Source organism: Camellia sinensis, chromosome 5 (genome assembly GCF_055761805.1).
Source record: "Camellia sinensis isolate YWXY chromosome 5, ASM5576180v1, whole genome shotgun sequence".
Lineage (NCBI taxonomy): Eukaryota > Viridiplantae > Streptophyta > Magnoliopsida > Ericales > Theaceae > Camellia > Camellia sinensis.
The window spans coordinates 64,566,264-64,583,261 of NC_138965.1; positions in this window are offsets into that span (position 1 = coordinate 64,566,264).

Here is a 16,998-nt window from a genome sequence, read left to right on the forward strand (position 1 = left end):
GTACTGTGTTGATGGTGCGATGCATTAGATTGTGCGAAGTTTGAGATGATAGTCGAAAGAACATACCGAGATACTGTAAATGGCCAGCAGGTCGAAGCTCCGCTGTAGCATCCCCATCATGGAGGCGTTCAACTCCAGGGACTGGTGAGTATACTTGGATGAAGCCTGCAAAAGTGTTAGAAGTATCAGTATTCTGCGGAATATCAGGAGAAATGAAATGAAATGACTGTACAAGATACAGTAGTATATACCGGGGGCAAGTCGTAGAACCCGACTAACTCATGATCAGCTGGAGGGGGAGCGAAGGGAATCTGGTAAGTCTCCCTACCCTGCCCTCTGCATGTCATCGTCGTGGGCAGTGCTGGCCAACTAGCCCCCCATCCTCTCCAGGCCCCACTCTTGCCACGGAGCCAAGCCATCCTTGGTGCTCCTGCTCCTGTTCCCGCTCCTACCCTAGCTGCCGGCGCCGCTGGCCTCTCTCTCTCAGCTCGATGGCCACTACTCAGAGGCCGTATGATATAGGTCTGGACGTACTCCGTGTAGTCACCCTCGCCCCTGAAGCCCTCCGCATCCCAGCCGATCGTATAAGTGGCCATCTCCCGTAGGGTGTATCTCTCTGTCTGCCTCATGGTCGTAGGAGATGGACCTGGGGCTATCTGCTCTAGTAAACCTAAGGGCTGGCGCAGGAAGCACTCGCCCAGGTACCAAGCTCGACAGACTGGGCCCTCCAGCAAAATCCTGAATCGGGCAGTCTCCTGAGCACCCTCATACCGCTCCCGAACTACGGCTGGCAACGGAGCCCAAGGCTGCCAGGTGATCTGCAAACAATATGCAGTTTGTTATCTACAGTTATTGAAAATGCAATGCAAAGCGAAGCTTGAACAAACTTTAAAGTTAAACATACCTTTGCGGTGGTAATGGTGTCGAAGTAGTGGCGGAAGAATATAAACGACCCCCGGGGTCTCCGCACGCATCTCACGTCAAAGCGGCGGGAGAATGGAACGCCGAGGGGGGTTTCCTCATCTGGCACTGGGACAAGCCTCGGGAAATAGGCATAGACCCACAACTACAGAGTGCAATAGAGCAGGTATTAGTATGCTTATCAGATAAAACAGAATGCAGACGAAACAGAATACAGAATAAAGCAAAACTTACAGAACCGCGTATTGTGCAGTGTATTGTGCAGAGCGTACAGTGTGTGCAGTATACAGTCAGTGTAAAGCAGATTGCATGTTTGCAGTATGTGCGGTGTATAGTCAATTGGCATCAGATTGTGCAGTATGTGAAGTATTGTGCAATATATAGTCAATGTAAAGTAGATTATATACGTGCCATGTGTACGATATATGACCAGCGTGAGGCAGACCGCAATGTGTGCAGTGTATAGAATACAGAAAATGTAAACTAGAAATGTAAAACAGAGAAAGAGGATGTACCTCCCAAGCCCGCGAGTAGCCTCCGAACAACTGTCCGCTGAGGCGAGAGGATGAACTCATATAGCCGTACAGGGTGGCCAAGTCGACACCGCCCCAATCGTAAAGGCGAATCCGTGTGATGTCCACTAAAGCGCTCAGCAGACAGAGGGGGACGGTGTTCGCCCAGTCGGCGAAGAGGGTCATCCCCAGCAAGAACATAAGGAAGCCGCGTGCATACTACTTCGCCTCCTCCTAAGCCATCGGCGCCTCCTCAGCTAAGGCTGGCTGAATCCTGAAGTGGTCCTCGAACCACGAATATCTGACAAATCCTGGACGGGCAAGAGGCAGTAGGTCACCAAGCAAGTACATCTGAGCAGCCTCCCACTCGTCCATGTCTGTGTCAAAGGGGATCGGATTACCCCCTACCCCGATGTCAGTGAGCATCGAGAAGTCAAAGGGAGTCATCGTCATGTCTCCCGTGGCAGAGAAGTGGAAGGAATCGGTGGTGTCCCACCACCTCTCCACCAGAGCAGCAAGGAGAGGCCTGCTCCCAGTAAGGCGCGACAGTCCCCTGCAGAAAGTGCCGAAGCCGGCCTGGTCAACGATGTGGTGGACTGCGTCAAGCAACTCCAAGTACCATCCACGGGCCATGACATTCCCATACCCTCGGAAGGCATGGGAATCCTCCTGTACTCAAAACAAACATTTGCAAAACAGTGTTACAAATACAGCGTTGAGAACAGTCAAAATTAATGCAAATACAACGTGTGTGCACGTTTTCAGATTCAAACAGATATCGAGTGTCGGTGTGCTCGAAGTGAACTACAGCATGTGATGTATCAGTATGTTTGAGTGGTTCAACATAAATACAGTGTGTGTGCACGTTTTCAGATTCAAACAGCTATTGTGTAATATATCGGTGTATCCGGGCTAAGCAGTTAAAGAATATAAACAACTATTGCAGTTATGTTCTACATTGCGAAAAATAAAACGGAGGGAAGACTGTACCTCAGAAGCACCGTAAGAAAGATGTGGCTCTGGCTCGCGTAGAAGAAGCTCTCGTGGCACGCCGTTATCAAAAGTCCTGAACTGGCGAAGACCATCAGGAGGTAGCACGTGAATCGCTGCCCTATAGGTCGCCGGGTCGAACGGTCGGACACTGAGAGGCAAGAGCTCGGCCTCGGGGTCCATCTCCTGCTCCGGAGGAGTCCCGCCTCGTGGAATACCATCCGCCATGCCGAGAATGGTGTGAAAATGGCCGGAAGAACCTGGCAAAAATATGAAAAGTCAACCGAAAAGTCAACCCCGGGAGGGTGAAAAATGGCCGGAAAGGTCACGGTGCAGAAAAGGCACAGAAATCGAGGTAAACTCAAGAGAAACAAACCCCGAGTGGTGAGAATCGAGAAAAGACGCCGAAACAAAGTTTTGCTCGGTTCAAAATATTCGAAACGCGAAGGTATTCGCGAATCGAATGTCGAAACGGGCCCTAAAACCCAGGAAAGTGGCAGATCGAAGGAAGAAAAATAGCCTAGAGAGAAGGAGGAGGAAATTTTGAGCAAGAGGGAAGTGAAAATATAGGGCTAGAAGCCCTATATTTAAAGACCCGTGCCGATTTGACCAAATTGCCCCGATTCAGGCATATTTGGCCGGTCGGCCACATTGTTTGCCGGTCGGCCAAATAGATGGCCGGTGGACTTTTTTGGTGGCCGATGGATAGCCGGTGACCTCCCCCTATGGCCGGTGAACCTCCTACACCTTTATTTGGGTCTTTGATGTGGTTCGGGGCCTCCATTGCTCAACATAGTGCAAGAGAGTGCATTTTTAAAGCTCAACTAGACTCCGTTTTGACCTCGGACCGTGTTTTCTGCGCGTAGCACTCGAATGCGTGCAAGGGTGTATCCTTTTCGTATCCTTTTTGTGTCTTGCAAACATTCGGAAACTACTTCAAATGCATTGCATAATTATGCATGCATACATGCATTGTCATGCACGCCAACTTGCATTGTTATGCACCTCCAGGTGGTCTGGCGAGACGTTAAATACGCTCGGTCTAGGAGACCTTAAATCCTTTGAAGGTGCAAGTCCTTTGGTACTTGTCGTGCCTGAACGACTCTTGGCGAATTTTATCTTAGGTTGCATTGTCATGCATCCCTCACTCGCATTGTTATGCACACACCTTGTGCATTGTAGCGTATATCATGCTCGCATTATTATGCATCTTCTTTAGGCCGCATCGTCATGCGCACCTTACATGCATCGTCATGCATCTTCCTTACCATGCGTTGTCGCGCATTCAAGATCATGTGCATTGTCATGCATCTCAAAAGCCACACGTTGTCGCACATTCAAATTCATTGTGCATTGTTATGCATTTCAAAAGACGCGCGTTGTCGTGCATTCAAAATCAAGCGCGTTGTCATGCATCTCAAAGACGTGTGTCGTCACGCACTCGTTTCATTTGCATTATCATGCACGTTTCATGCATTCCAAAACAAAAAAAAAACAAAAACAAAAACATGCATTATCATGCATTTTTCCTCCATTTGCATTTTCATGCATTTTTTTCCAAAAAACAAAAAAAAAAAAACAAACAAACAAAAAAAAACAACATACATATGTCATGCATTCCATTGTAAATAGCGTATATGTCATGCATCACGGTAAATATTACATACATTCCATTGCATTTTAGCTAGTAAATATTGCATTGTAGCTTGCATGCATTTATTGCATCACCTCCATTTACGACTTGCGCCTTTCCATGTTGAGCTTGGTCTGGTATGTGCCCGTACTCTTCGCGTTGAAGCACGGTTATGATATTATATGTACGCACCTAGTGTTGTGGGTGGCGGCACCGTTTCCATGTTAAACGTGGTTTGTATGTGTCCATGCCTTTCCTAGGCAAGATACAGTTCGGCCGCGTTCCTTATCCATTGTAAATAGTGCATATGTCATGCATTACACTATATATAGTACATATGTCATGCATCTCACCGTAAATATTGCATCTACATATATTCCATTGCATTTTAGCTAGTAAATATTGCATTGTAGCTTGCATGCATTTATTGCATCACCTCCATTTACGGCTTGCGCCTTTCCATGTTGAGCTTGGTCTGGTATGTGCCCGTACTCTTCGTGTTGAAGCACGGTTATGATGTTATGTGTACGCACCTAGTGTTGTGGGTGACGGCACCGTTTCCGTGTTAAACGTGGTGTGTATGTGTCCATACGTTTCCTAGGCAAGATACGGTTTGGCCTTAGGCCTTATCCACTACATCCACTGCATTTTAGCTAGTAAATATTGCATTGTCATGCACCTTTCCTTACATGCATTGTAGTGCATTCTTTCTTACTTTGTGTTGTCATGCATTTCCCTACTGCATCATTTAGTATGTAGGTTTCATTGTAAATAGTGCATTGTCATGCATTCATTGTATTGCATTATAGTTGCATGCATTTATTGCATCACCTCCATTTACGGCTTGCACCTTTCCATGTTGAGCTTGGTCTGGTATGTGCCCATACTTTTCGCGTTGAAGCACAGTTATGATATTATATGTACGCACCTAGTGTTGAGGGTGACGGTACCGTTTCTGTATTAAACGTGGTTTGTTTATGTCCATGCCTTTCCTAGGCAAGACATGTTTTGGTCGCGCGCCATATCCATTTCATTCATTGCATTGTAGTGTAGTGTTTTGCATCCAGCATTGTCTTTCCTCATAACAGGTACGATATCATAGTCTTTCCTACTGTCCTACAATGCAAAACAGCTATAGTGTCTTGCCTGGATACAAACTGTCATTACCGTCTAACCTCCGATCATAAACATTTACTCTGACCAACCCACTAGCATTGGGTGCGCAAAGGGGGGAATATTTTATCAATATTTTGTCAACCTTAATACTTTTTTGTTTGTATCTTAACCTCAATTGAGAAAATAAATTAGGCAACGCAAGTTCAATACAACTGAAATCACTTACCGAAACACCTCAAACGACCCCAGTTTTTATATCGTCCACCTCCATTAACCTGAACATTTAAAATAAAAATACATCAAATTACAATTCTAAACAGTTTTAAAGTACATTTGACTCCTTAAAGTAATTTTGCATTCCTTTCCACTAACAGTAGCAGCCACTAAATATATGGCACCCTTTTGAATGCTTCCAACATTTCCCAACAGCGTATCTTTGTAGTCCGTCCAAACATCAACTGGGAAGAACCGGTCTACAACTTCTATCCCGTGACGAACGTACTCTTTGTCCTTACCACCAACGAGATTGAATCTCATTTTCTTTAGCATCCGAAAACAGTCGGACTGGTCAGGATTAACAATCCAGGTCTCAAGATTACCCTCGCCAACTCCAATAAATATCTTGTCAGGTGTAGGGACAGAATCTGACGGACTATTATCACTGATGACAAAAAACAACATGTGGTGGACCACAGCTTCGTCCTTAGCATCCTGTCCCAATTGAACATTACCAATGAATTTGATACCATTAACCACGATCTTGTCTGATTGACGGTCAGATCTCTTATTACCCAACTCAATACCATTAAGTAATCTTGCCACGCCTTTATTATCAAACTTAACGTCCCTTAATTGTTCATCGTATAGCTGTAATTTCCTTACTCCCCTCTTAGTCTTCTTAATAAATCGGGGAATATTCTGAACGTACCGTCTGCGAACATATTGGGTCTTAAAAGGTGCACGACTACGGTAACTACGCCTATATCCACTGGCCGCCGATGTCCTTGACCTCCGGTATGCAAGGGGGGTCCGGTAATGGCTGCTTCCTATTCCTTCCATTTTTTTTAAATAACTCCAAATCTTTTATACGAACACTTCTATAGGATCTGTTACCTCTGCTAACCCTTTTATTCAGACACCTTAGCTTTGATATTTTTGCCCTCTGATCTTCGTACACCGGAACAAACTTCACCGGAGCTCTCCGCCGGCTCTCTTCCCACAGTCTTAGTTGCCACGTCAGAAAGCGATCTACACACATTTGAGTGAACTACCCGTAATTCTCAGGATACTCTTCTAAGGAGTACAACATTGTATACCAAATAAATCGACAAAATTGGTAGAAAGAAAAGGAGGGATGAAACAAGGTACCAGAAAATCACCTCAGTATAATAACTCTCCAACTGCAAAAGCATATCTCTCTTATCTCTCTCCACCGACAAATATCTGAGGCTGGACCCAGATATATAGACAGCTATAAATACGGAGATTCAGAATTTAAAATTTGAATTCCCGCCCATTACTGTTCATTCACGCGGAATTCTGTGCACCTTTGCTTTATATCCAAGCAAAACCACCACGATCGTGACACGTGGGTGGACAGGAGATGGCCACGTCTACTCACACCACTCACACCAAATAGTGATTACTATTTGGTGTGAGTACAGATTTAATCTTCACCTTACACGTCACCATCCGTACGTCCATCAACGGATGAAATTGCCTAACGGGTACAATTCCAGTAACTCCTATGAAGGGGTGGTTAATCCCCTCCCCTATCAACAAAGCCCAATCACATCTTAAATAATAGAATTCAGAATTATAGAGTGTTTGACATGATAGAAAATAAAAGAAAACAAGAGAGAAAGTGGTGGGAAAGTTCAAGAGTTTACCTTAAGCAAAGGGGAAAAGCTCCTTGATTAGCAAACTCCACTCTAGGCACCCTCACACTTTTGAATTATGTCTTGAATCTGTAGCAAAAGAAAGCTTCATTCCATGAGCTTCAATGGTGTATATATAGGTGTAAGTATATAGAAAGAGAAATTTGAAGTTCCAAAAGCTTTGAGATGAAAAGTGGGTGTTTCTATGCTTTGGTAACCGTTCAATTTTTCTAACCTCTCTTCTTCTTGAAACAGGGGTGTATTTATAGCTCCAGAGATTGCTTGCTCCACAATTCGCTCAAGAATTGTAGAGGTGGCACCTCCACATGCATAGGGGACCATCTTCTAGAAACTTATATGTTTCTCAACAAAGTTGTATGGCCTACACAAAATTGTTTGGCAACTAATTTTATGTCTGACCAGCACAAAGATGTACACAAAGTTTCTAGTTGGGCAAGTTTTGTACAGTTAGACCAAAAATGAAGAGAAAATAGGGTTTTCTAACGGATTCTCCTCCTTTCTATTTATTTTCACTTAGTCTTCGCTCAGTTATCGAAAAGTACAATGTTTTTTTTTGAAAAGTGAGTTTGAACATTGTAAAAACAATTAGATTCTACACGGCTAAAAACATTTGGAAAACGATTTTAATAGTCTAAAAATAGTTAGCCAAAATGGGTGTAAGGATGGGATTCAGTTTAAGACAGAGCTTTCTGCTAGAGAAATTGAGGAATTACACATTACGATTTTAATCATCGGGTATCGGGAGTGAAGTGTCCAAGTCTTAGGGTCGGTCAAAATGAGGTGTTTACAATTTTATGTTGAGAGTGTTCCTTGAGAGAGTGTGATGTACGTGTCTTTTGTTGATAAGAGTAATGTTTGTGTTAATTACTTAGTGTGTGTGGGTCTATGTAATTAAGGGATTGTTGTAGACTCCATTGGGTCTGTGTATGGGCCATCATGCATTGAAATGCGTGATTAGTGGCCCGAGGGTCGAGAACTACACTCCTTTGAGTCTCAAACATAATAAGGGGTGTAGTTGTAAACATTGTCTTGTAAATGCATTGTCATACCTCTGTTTGTCCTCTGCTACAGCAAAACAACATTTTGCAGGAAAAGATGGCCGATCGGCTATCTGGTGTGCCAATCGGCTAAAGGTGTTTGGCCGATGACCTCATAAATGGTCGATGACACCTCTCCTTTGGCCGATGGCTTCACCATTTGGCCGATGGCCTCTCAGAAAGCCCATGAGGTGGTTCAGAAGCATCACAGAGATTTTCACAATTTTTAGAGGTACAGAGCAGTGCAAACAGAGGCAACATGAGGCATGCCAACGGATTTCCGAGCGAAGCCGATCAAGCATGCATTTGTCCCTCTTGTCGAGGCCACTTTACTATTTTTGCAGCTTAATTAATTTGTTTAATTAGTTAAAAGTTATGTAATAATTAATTAGCTTGTTAGTTGATTAATTAGTTGATTTGTATTATTCTTTCGGACCCTCCGTCGAGAGGGCCAATTGTTGTAATAAGTGTGCATGTGTGTGATGCATGTCTTTCAGCCCCCATTTCTTTCTCGCTTTTACTTAACCGCTTATGATGGTTAGTTTTAGGGCATATTTAATTTAGCATCCTTATGCTATGCATGTTTGCTTCATTCATCTGTATTGCATGCACCGGGCTCGGCGCATCACACTAACTGCATTGTATTTCAATTCCAATTTGAGTACATGTATCAAATTGTCGCATCTCATATGCCATTTTAGAATAGCCGAGCTTATTTCTAGTTGCATTTTGCATGTGTTGCATTAGCCATCTTAACATGGACTAGGATCATGCATTGATTACTATCTAATTCTTTGTTTTGGCTCGGAATACACTGCAAGTGTTTATGCTTTAGCATCATACATGTGTGTGAGTGTTAACATGATAGCATGCTTGCCATGAGGCTAATTGCCTATGTGATATAACTGGCTGAATGCCTGTGGGTGAAGGTTGGATTGCTTGAATTAGAACAATTCATTGAATCCACGATTTCGCCTACTTGCGAGTAGCAAACTTCAAACCGTTTTTCAAACGGATATGCGATGCTTTGTTCCGAATTAGGCGATCTAGTCTATACTTGTGTGTTGTGCGCATCACATAGTAATTTTAGGCTAATAACTGGAATAAGAACACATGTGTTTTCAAAAACAAGATATCATGCTTAGTACAGGCCGATCTTTGATCGAGCGAGCGGGGGTGCTCATTGCATAACCTTCTCCAATCATACCTAAGTTCCCGAGCCGAGGCAACTTTGGTGATGACGGACACGTGGCCCTAGGCACGAGTCAGGGTTTTCTAAATTCCCCAAAATAAAATATTTAGGTGGTGACTCTATATCTGGCAAAGCAATCCATGTTTGGCACTTCTTTCTTAAAAATCAGTTTTCCAAAACGATTTGTCAGATTTGGACTCTTTGGTGATTTATCGGTCCTGCATAGCACTTTGCGATATTAGATTCAGAACCATGACATTGAGTCCGAACTGTAGTAGCTAGAGAACAAACGAGATTTTCTCGGGAGTTCGCTGGGCACGTCTATAGTTTCTGGCGACTTTGCTGGGGAGTTAGAGAACTTGACTCGAACTCATGATATCTTGTTTTGATTACACTTATGTGTCTCTTTGCATTGTATTTGCATTGGTGCACCTAGGACACTGTGTTTGCCGTATGCTATTCCTAAACAGTTCGCCGGAGGCCCTCTTTGAGAAGCATGCCATAAGGCTAACCGGTTGCGGGCTCTGCCACGACGGGAACACAAACCTCAGTTTTTACTGAGGCACCCTTTTGACCATTCAACCTAGTGCATATCGGAATCCATAGATACAAGCAGACATCTCCATCGAAGGACTGCTTATGGCCTCAAGAGTACATAAACAAGTTTTCCTTTCTGCAATGGACAAGGCCAAACTTTCAATAGACACCACGCCTGAGCAGCTGGTAGGATTGGTTTTTCCGGGAGGAGCTTCCTCGACGTTGACCTTTTCTGACAAGGAACTGCCACCTGAGGGCACAAATCACAACAAACCTCTCTACATCTCTGTGGAATACAGAGACAAGTGGGTACTGGTGGTTCTTGTCGATACAGGATCCACTATTAAAGTAAGCCCGTCGAGGATGACATATACAATCAGGTTGAAGCCCGCGGACTTTGTGCGAACTGCCCAGGTGATAAGGGCATATCACAATACCAGCCGAGAAGTGATGGGGACTATGAAGATTCAGACTCAGGTTGGTCCAGGACAACACGAGATTGACTTTCATGTCTTGGACATTCCCGCAACCTTTAATCTACTCTTACGGTGGCCGTGGTTGCACCAAGTAAAGGCGGTCTCTTCCACCCTGCACCATATGTTAAGGTACCCTCACGGGAAGGGGGTGGCTATAGTTTTTGGGAATTCGTCAATCCATCTGCCGCCGGAGGTGTCTACACCGATTTTGGAAATCGAGCATGGCACGGAGGATGTGTTCCTGTCGGGATTTACCCTGGCTGAGTCCCAGGTTGTTCAACACATCTTAGCTATTGACAAGGGGTTGTATGTCAGCGCACAGTCAGTGTACCTTATGAACAAGCTCCAGCATATCCCTGGGATGGGACTAAGAAGAAGTGGCCGAAAGGGCATTGCAGTATCGCCAAAGTGCCGCACAATACACATACCTTTGGTCTAGGTTATTTGCCTACCAAAGAGGACTGGGTGAGAAATGGCAAAGAGATGGCAGGAAGAGCCATAGCCAAACAAATCGGGAGGCATTTTGAGTTGATGCATCGGCCTATCTAGGGCACCCTAAACGGACGCTTCGTTCGGGAGGGGAAAGACTTTCTATTCTGCGGCTTCCTAGAGCCATGGCTAAACCTAGAAAAGAGGTGCCTGCCGGGGTTCAAGATATTCTTTGACTTACAGTTGTCTGGGGATGATGAGGCCGAGGAGCAGACAGACCCAGTAGCTGAGGTTGAACAGTATAAGGAAGTGGATTCCGAGAGAGTAGAGATTAAAATGGGGGTAGCACTGGCTTGTCTACATTCAGATCCTCCGATCGTCCATGAGTGCTTGGGGGATGACCTCTTAGTATCTATAATCGGGAATGAAATGGCTGAGAGCCCACTTTCAAACATTTTGGATGCATCCATCGCACCCTCCCTCGTCTGGCAGTACGAGGAGAGATTCTTATCAAGCATCACCGGGTCAGGTAGTGAACTGGAATCTGATTCCACTGAGTCCAGTGAGTCGGAATCAGATTCCAGCTCGTCTGAGTCTGAGTCCGGTATTCCTGGGAGTGATAATCCAGATGCCACAGTCTTGTCCAGGTCATCTTTTTCTTTCTCCTTTGGGTCTGTTGTAAGAGAGGAATTAGAGGGATTGGATGAAGTAATTAATGAGAACGGAATCGCTGTGGCTTTCGATTATTTTTCTGTGCCTTTGATTTATTGCATTAATTCAGACTTTCAAAATTTCGATGAAAACGACGAGGAAGAAATTCCTCCAGTTTTGAAATATTTGCTAGATCAAGAGCAGGAGAGGTTTGTAAAACCGCTGGTTGATGAAATCACTCAAATTAATGTTGGTACTGAGAAGGACCCGAGGCTAGTCCAGATCGGGTCCACATTGTCTTCGGAGGAACGCGAGCGCTTAGTCGCTTTATTAAAAGATTTCAATGATGTTTTCACATGGTCCTACGAAGACATGCCTGGAATCGATCCTGAGATTGTACAGCACCGGATCCCTCTTGACCTAGAGGCCCGACCTGTTATGCAGAAACTCAGAAGGATCCACCCGGATTGAGCCATCAAGATCAAAGAAGTGGTCACTAAGCAAATCGACGCAGGGTTCCTACTGGTATCTGAATACCCTACTTGGTTGGCCAACATAGTTCCAGTGCCGAAGAAGGATGGCAGGATTCGGGTATGTGTGGATTTCAGGGATTTGAATAAAGCCAGTCCGAAGGACGACTTTCCTCTACCGCATATCGACGAATTAGTGGACTTCACTGCGGGGCATGCATTGCTTTCGTTCATGGATGGCTTCTTAGGCTACAATCAGGTTGTGATGGCACCCGAAGACCGGGAGAAAACTACTTTTACCACCCCGTGGGGGACTTATTGTTATAGGGTGATGCCGTTTGGGCTGAAGAATGCTAGAGCTACATATCAACGGGCTGCGACCACGATATTGCATGACATGATCCACAAAGAGGTTGAGGTGTACATGGACGACATGATTGTCAAGTCCAAAGAAAGAGAGGGCCACTACACCGCCTTGCAAAAGTTCTTTCAAAAGATCAGATAATTTCGGTTGCGGCTGAATCCTCAGAAATGTACGTTTGGCGTTACAGCAGGAAAAATGCTGGGGTTCTTGATTACACAGAGAGGTATCGAAGTTGACCCTTCCAAAATCAAGGCCATCTTAGAAATGCCACCACCGAGGACCGAAAAGGAGGTGTGAGGCTTTCTGGGTAAAGTGCAATTCATAAGACGGTTTATTGCAAAATTAACCTTGACTTGTGAACCCTCTTTGGTCTCGTGAAGAAAGGAACGAAGTTCCAATGGGACGACCGATGCCAAGCTACTTTTGAACAGATCAAGCAATATTTACAGAACCCACCTGTGTTGTCACCGCTTGAGCTGGGGAAACCATTGATCTTGTATCTTTCAGGGACTGAAACTACAATGGGCTACATGCTTGCACAAGAGTCTGAGGACAAGGTGGAGAGAGCTATCTACTACCTGAGCAAGAAAATGCTGGAGTATGAGACCAGCTACACTCCGCTAGAGAAGGCTTGTCTGGCCTTGGTATGGGCTACCAGGAAGCTGCGGCACTACCGGTTAGCTCACTCTGTAATACTGGTTTCAAGATTAGATCCCATCAAATATCTCTTCGAGAAACCGGCACTTACGGGTAGGCTAGCTCGTTGGTTGCTTCTGCTTTCTGAATTCAATCTAAAGTATGTGACGTGCAAGTCAGTGAAAGGGAGAGCGGTAGCAGAGTCCTTAGCCGATCACCCAATTGAAGGAGACGAAGCAGTTGAGTACCTATTCCTAGACGAGGCCATTCTGCATGTTAAAGAAGAGTTTTGGATGATGTACTTTGACGGAGCGTCAAACCAATACGGGTACGGGATAGGGGTGTTGCTGATAGCACCCGACAATTCCCGCATACCCCTAGCATTCAAGCTCCGGTTCAAAGTATCAAACAATGAGGTAGAGTACGAGGCATGTATTGTTGGACTAGAAGCAGCTCTAGAACTAGGGGCAAAACGGTTGGACGTCATCGAGGACTCGAACCTTGTTGTATCTCAAGCTAAAGGAGATTGGAAAGTCAAAGAGGAAAAGATGAGAATCTACCACCAGACCTTAGATTTGCTAATTCCACGGTTTGAGAAACTGAATTTCGCTCATCTGTTAAGAGAGAACAACAAGTTCGTAGATTCATTAGCAACTCTATCTTCTATGATAGACATCTCTTTTGGAGTCCAGATGCGTCTGATCATCATTGACCAGAAATTTGTGCCGGCCTACGAGCTAATTGATGCCATAGATGAGGTTCAAGATGAGAACCCCTGGTATTACAATGTTTGGAACTTCTTGGAAAAAGAGGCGTATCCACCAGGGACAAATGCCAAAGATAAGAGGGCAATTAGAAGAATGGCTGCTCAGTTCATCATCTGCGGAGGCAAACTGTATAAGAGAGGTCATCTCGGGATGCATAAGTTGTGTGTTGATGCTGAAGAATCGAAGCGCCTAATGGAGGCCATCCATGGAGGAGAGTACGGAGCGCACATGAACGGGGTGATGCTAGCCCGAAAGATCCTTAGATAGGGTTACTACTGGTCCACCATGGAGGAGGATTGTATTGGCTTTGTTCGGCGATACCACAAATGTCAGATCCAGGCAAACCGCATGAACATTCCGCCGTCGAAGTTGTACAACATGACTTCGTCGTGGCCATTTTCATTCTGGAGAATTGATGTGATCGGGGCTGTTACTCCGAAGGGGACCAATGGGCATGAGTTTATTCTGGTCGCGATAGACTATTTCACGACGTGGGTTGAGGACCAATCTTATGCGGTGTCGAAAGCTTCGCATGTCACTAAGTTCATCAGGAACAACATCATTTGTCACTACGGGGTCCCGAATGAGATCATTTCAGATAATGGTTCCCACTTCAAGAAGGAAGTGATCGACTTGTTGGAGAAATACAATGTGACTTTTCATAAGTCGTCTACATATCGGTCGCAGACCAACGAAGCAGTTGAGGCCGCCAACAAGAATGTCAAGCATATTTTATAGAAGATGGTGGAAACTTACCGGGACTGGCCAGATAAGCTGTCATTTGCTCTGTGGGGCTATCGGACTTCAATTCGAGAGCGACTCTGTATTCCTTGGTCTATGGAATGGAGGCCATTTTGCCTATCAAAATTGAGGTTCCGTCATTACGAGTACTGGCTGAGTGTCAGATAGCCGAGGCAGATTGGCAGCAAAAAAGGTTCGAAGAACTCATGCACTTTGATGAAAGAAGGCTGAAAGCACTGTATCATGTTCAGGGTTATCAACGATGAATTGCCAGGGCCTTTAACAAGAAGGTTAAGTCCAGAAATTTGAAAGAAGGAGATTTGGTGCTCAAAGACAATCGAGCTCCCATCCACGATCCTAGGGGCAAGTTCAGACCCAATTGGACTGGCCCTTACATCATCAAGTCTATCTGGTTGGGTGGAGCTGTCGTTCTGATGGACCTAGATGGCCTAGAGTTCTCCCAACCGATCAACATGGACAAGTTTAAGAAATATTTTCCCTGAGTGGCTTGCTAGGCCAAAAACCCGAAAGGGCGACCTAGGCAAAAATTAGAGCACAGAAAATTTGAAATCATAAAAACTGAGCTCGCAAGCTTGAAAACCCGTAAAGGGCGGCCTTAGCAAAAGTTAGAGTGCAAAAGGAGAGCATAAATACTAGAGTGAACCTGAGTCGAACTACGTAAGGCTTGATTCCCAAATTTGGGAAATGTAGGCAACTTCAGTCTGAAGTCCAGCCATAAACACTTCCCCTATCAACTTTGTCCATATGATCATGTTTGGTCATCTTTGTCTATCTAGCATTCAAGAGCTCGGTTGTGATCTCCAGTGTAGTGCTATTCAGACTAGGGGCAACTTTCCAGTTGCTGGGATCTGGGGTTGTACATCTCAGTGATATATCTCAGGTGTGTCCAGTTCTGATCCATATCGAAAATGTCTTTGAAAATTTTTAATAAAAATTGATTTTGCTCAAATTAATCTTTCTACAACTTAGACCATTTTGGACCAAACAAAAATTTTCAGTACCCACAACCTTCAATTTCATTGATTTCAATACAGAGTTCTCTTGCTCTTGAATACAAATTGAAGTTTCTTTTCATTACATTCATAAAGAAAACTTGAAAGTTCTGATTAAAGCAAATAAATCTGGGGCATAGTCAAGTGTTTCTGCCTCCCCTCCCCGAGCTGGTAGAAGCCACTGATGCCAAAGTGGGCCCTACCTGTGCTTCTTTATTGAGCCAATCAATGCACTCATCAGAGAGGGAGCAACTGAAAGTGGGAGCGGGAGCCAGAAGCTCTCTCGTCCTCCATGCTGCGGCATACCGAGCTAGTTGCGCGCCTCGGACCGGAAATGTAGCAGGGTACTCTATCCCCTCCTCCGGGCAAGTCTGATCATGACCAAACTGGCGCCAGAACCAGAACAGAAAATAGAAGACACAGTGTGCCAGGCCAATCAACTGAATCCTGGGCTGACGGGTCATGTTGTAGTTGATTTCCGGCAGATTAAGCCAAAGGCAGCGCCAAGCAATGTGGTCCGCAAACAAACTGCACATCCAGTTGTACCACCATCCCTCATTAGGGGCATCGACTAGACATCATCGGAAGAAATAGCTGCGAGCTGAATATGCTGGACATGAGTCCACCACTCTCAATTTATCCATCAACCACACCTGGAGAGGGATGAAAAATGAGAGATTAAAGAATAGAGAGGTGTACGTTGAGAGAAAAGTGAGAAAAGGGTTTTGAGAGAAAAACAGAGCTTGAGGGTCGAGTGATATGAGCAATATATATGAGATGGGGTAGGAAACATTACCTGCAATAGTAGTGGACTCCGTGCGAATCTAGCCGTCTCCTGGCGATAAAAAGCGTCCAAACCCATCAAAGTTTCAGCTAGCGTCATGGTGATGCAGCTCTTGCCCTCTTTTAAGCCCTCGACGACTTCAATCAAACGAGTGCTAAACCCTCTAGAGCCTGGGACAAGAAGAAAATGAGACAGCATGCATAAGTAAAGCGCATGTCACCGATAACCCTGCCAATGATAATCATCGCAGTCGCCGACATCAGAAAATCGACAAACCAAGTTCAAAATGTCTAGCTCTCTGTCGTGAATTAATGAACGAGCGTCATGCAAAGTAAGGCCGCATATTCATCCCAGGGCTTGGACGTGGCCGAACCGGAGCTGAGGCAAGATTTCTTCATTACGCTTGGATTCCATTAAAGCTTGGAAATCCTCAAAAGTGGGACACATCTCTTGTCCGCCAAAGCTAAAGACGTGTGTCACCGGATTCCAAAACCTTGCCGCAGCATGGAGAAACGGAAAAAGCAGCGGAGTGCAACTCAGAGTGAATAGTGCATTTACGCCGAAGCCCCGAAAATTCAGCTTTTCTAAGCCATCCAAGTTGGCAATCCAATTTGTGAGATTTTGGACAAGAAACTCTTCCATTTGGTGCAAATCAGAGCTGAAATGAGGAAAACTACAAAGCTGTGGCTTTTGTAGAAGATAAGGTGTTGAGTGGAGGACAGGTGTCAACGTTCTAGAGGTACTTGTCATTTTTGGCCAATCAGCCAAAAATTGTGCCGACCGACCATCCTTTTTGGCCGATCGGCTAATAATGTTGGCCGATGGCCATTT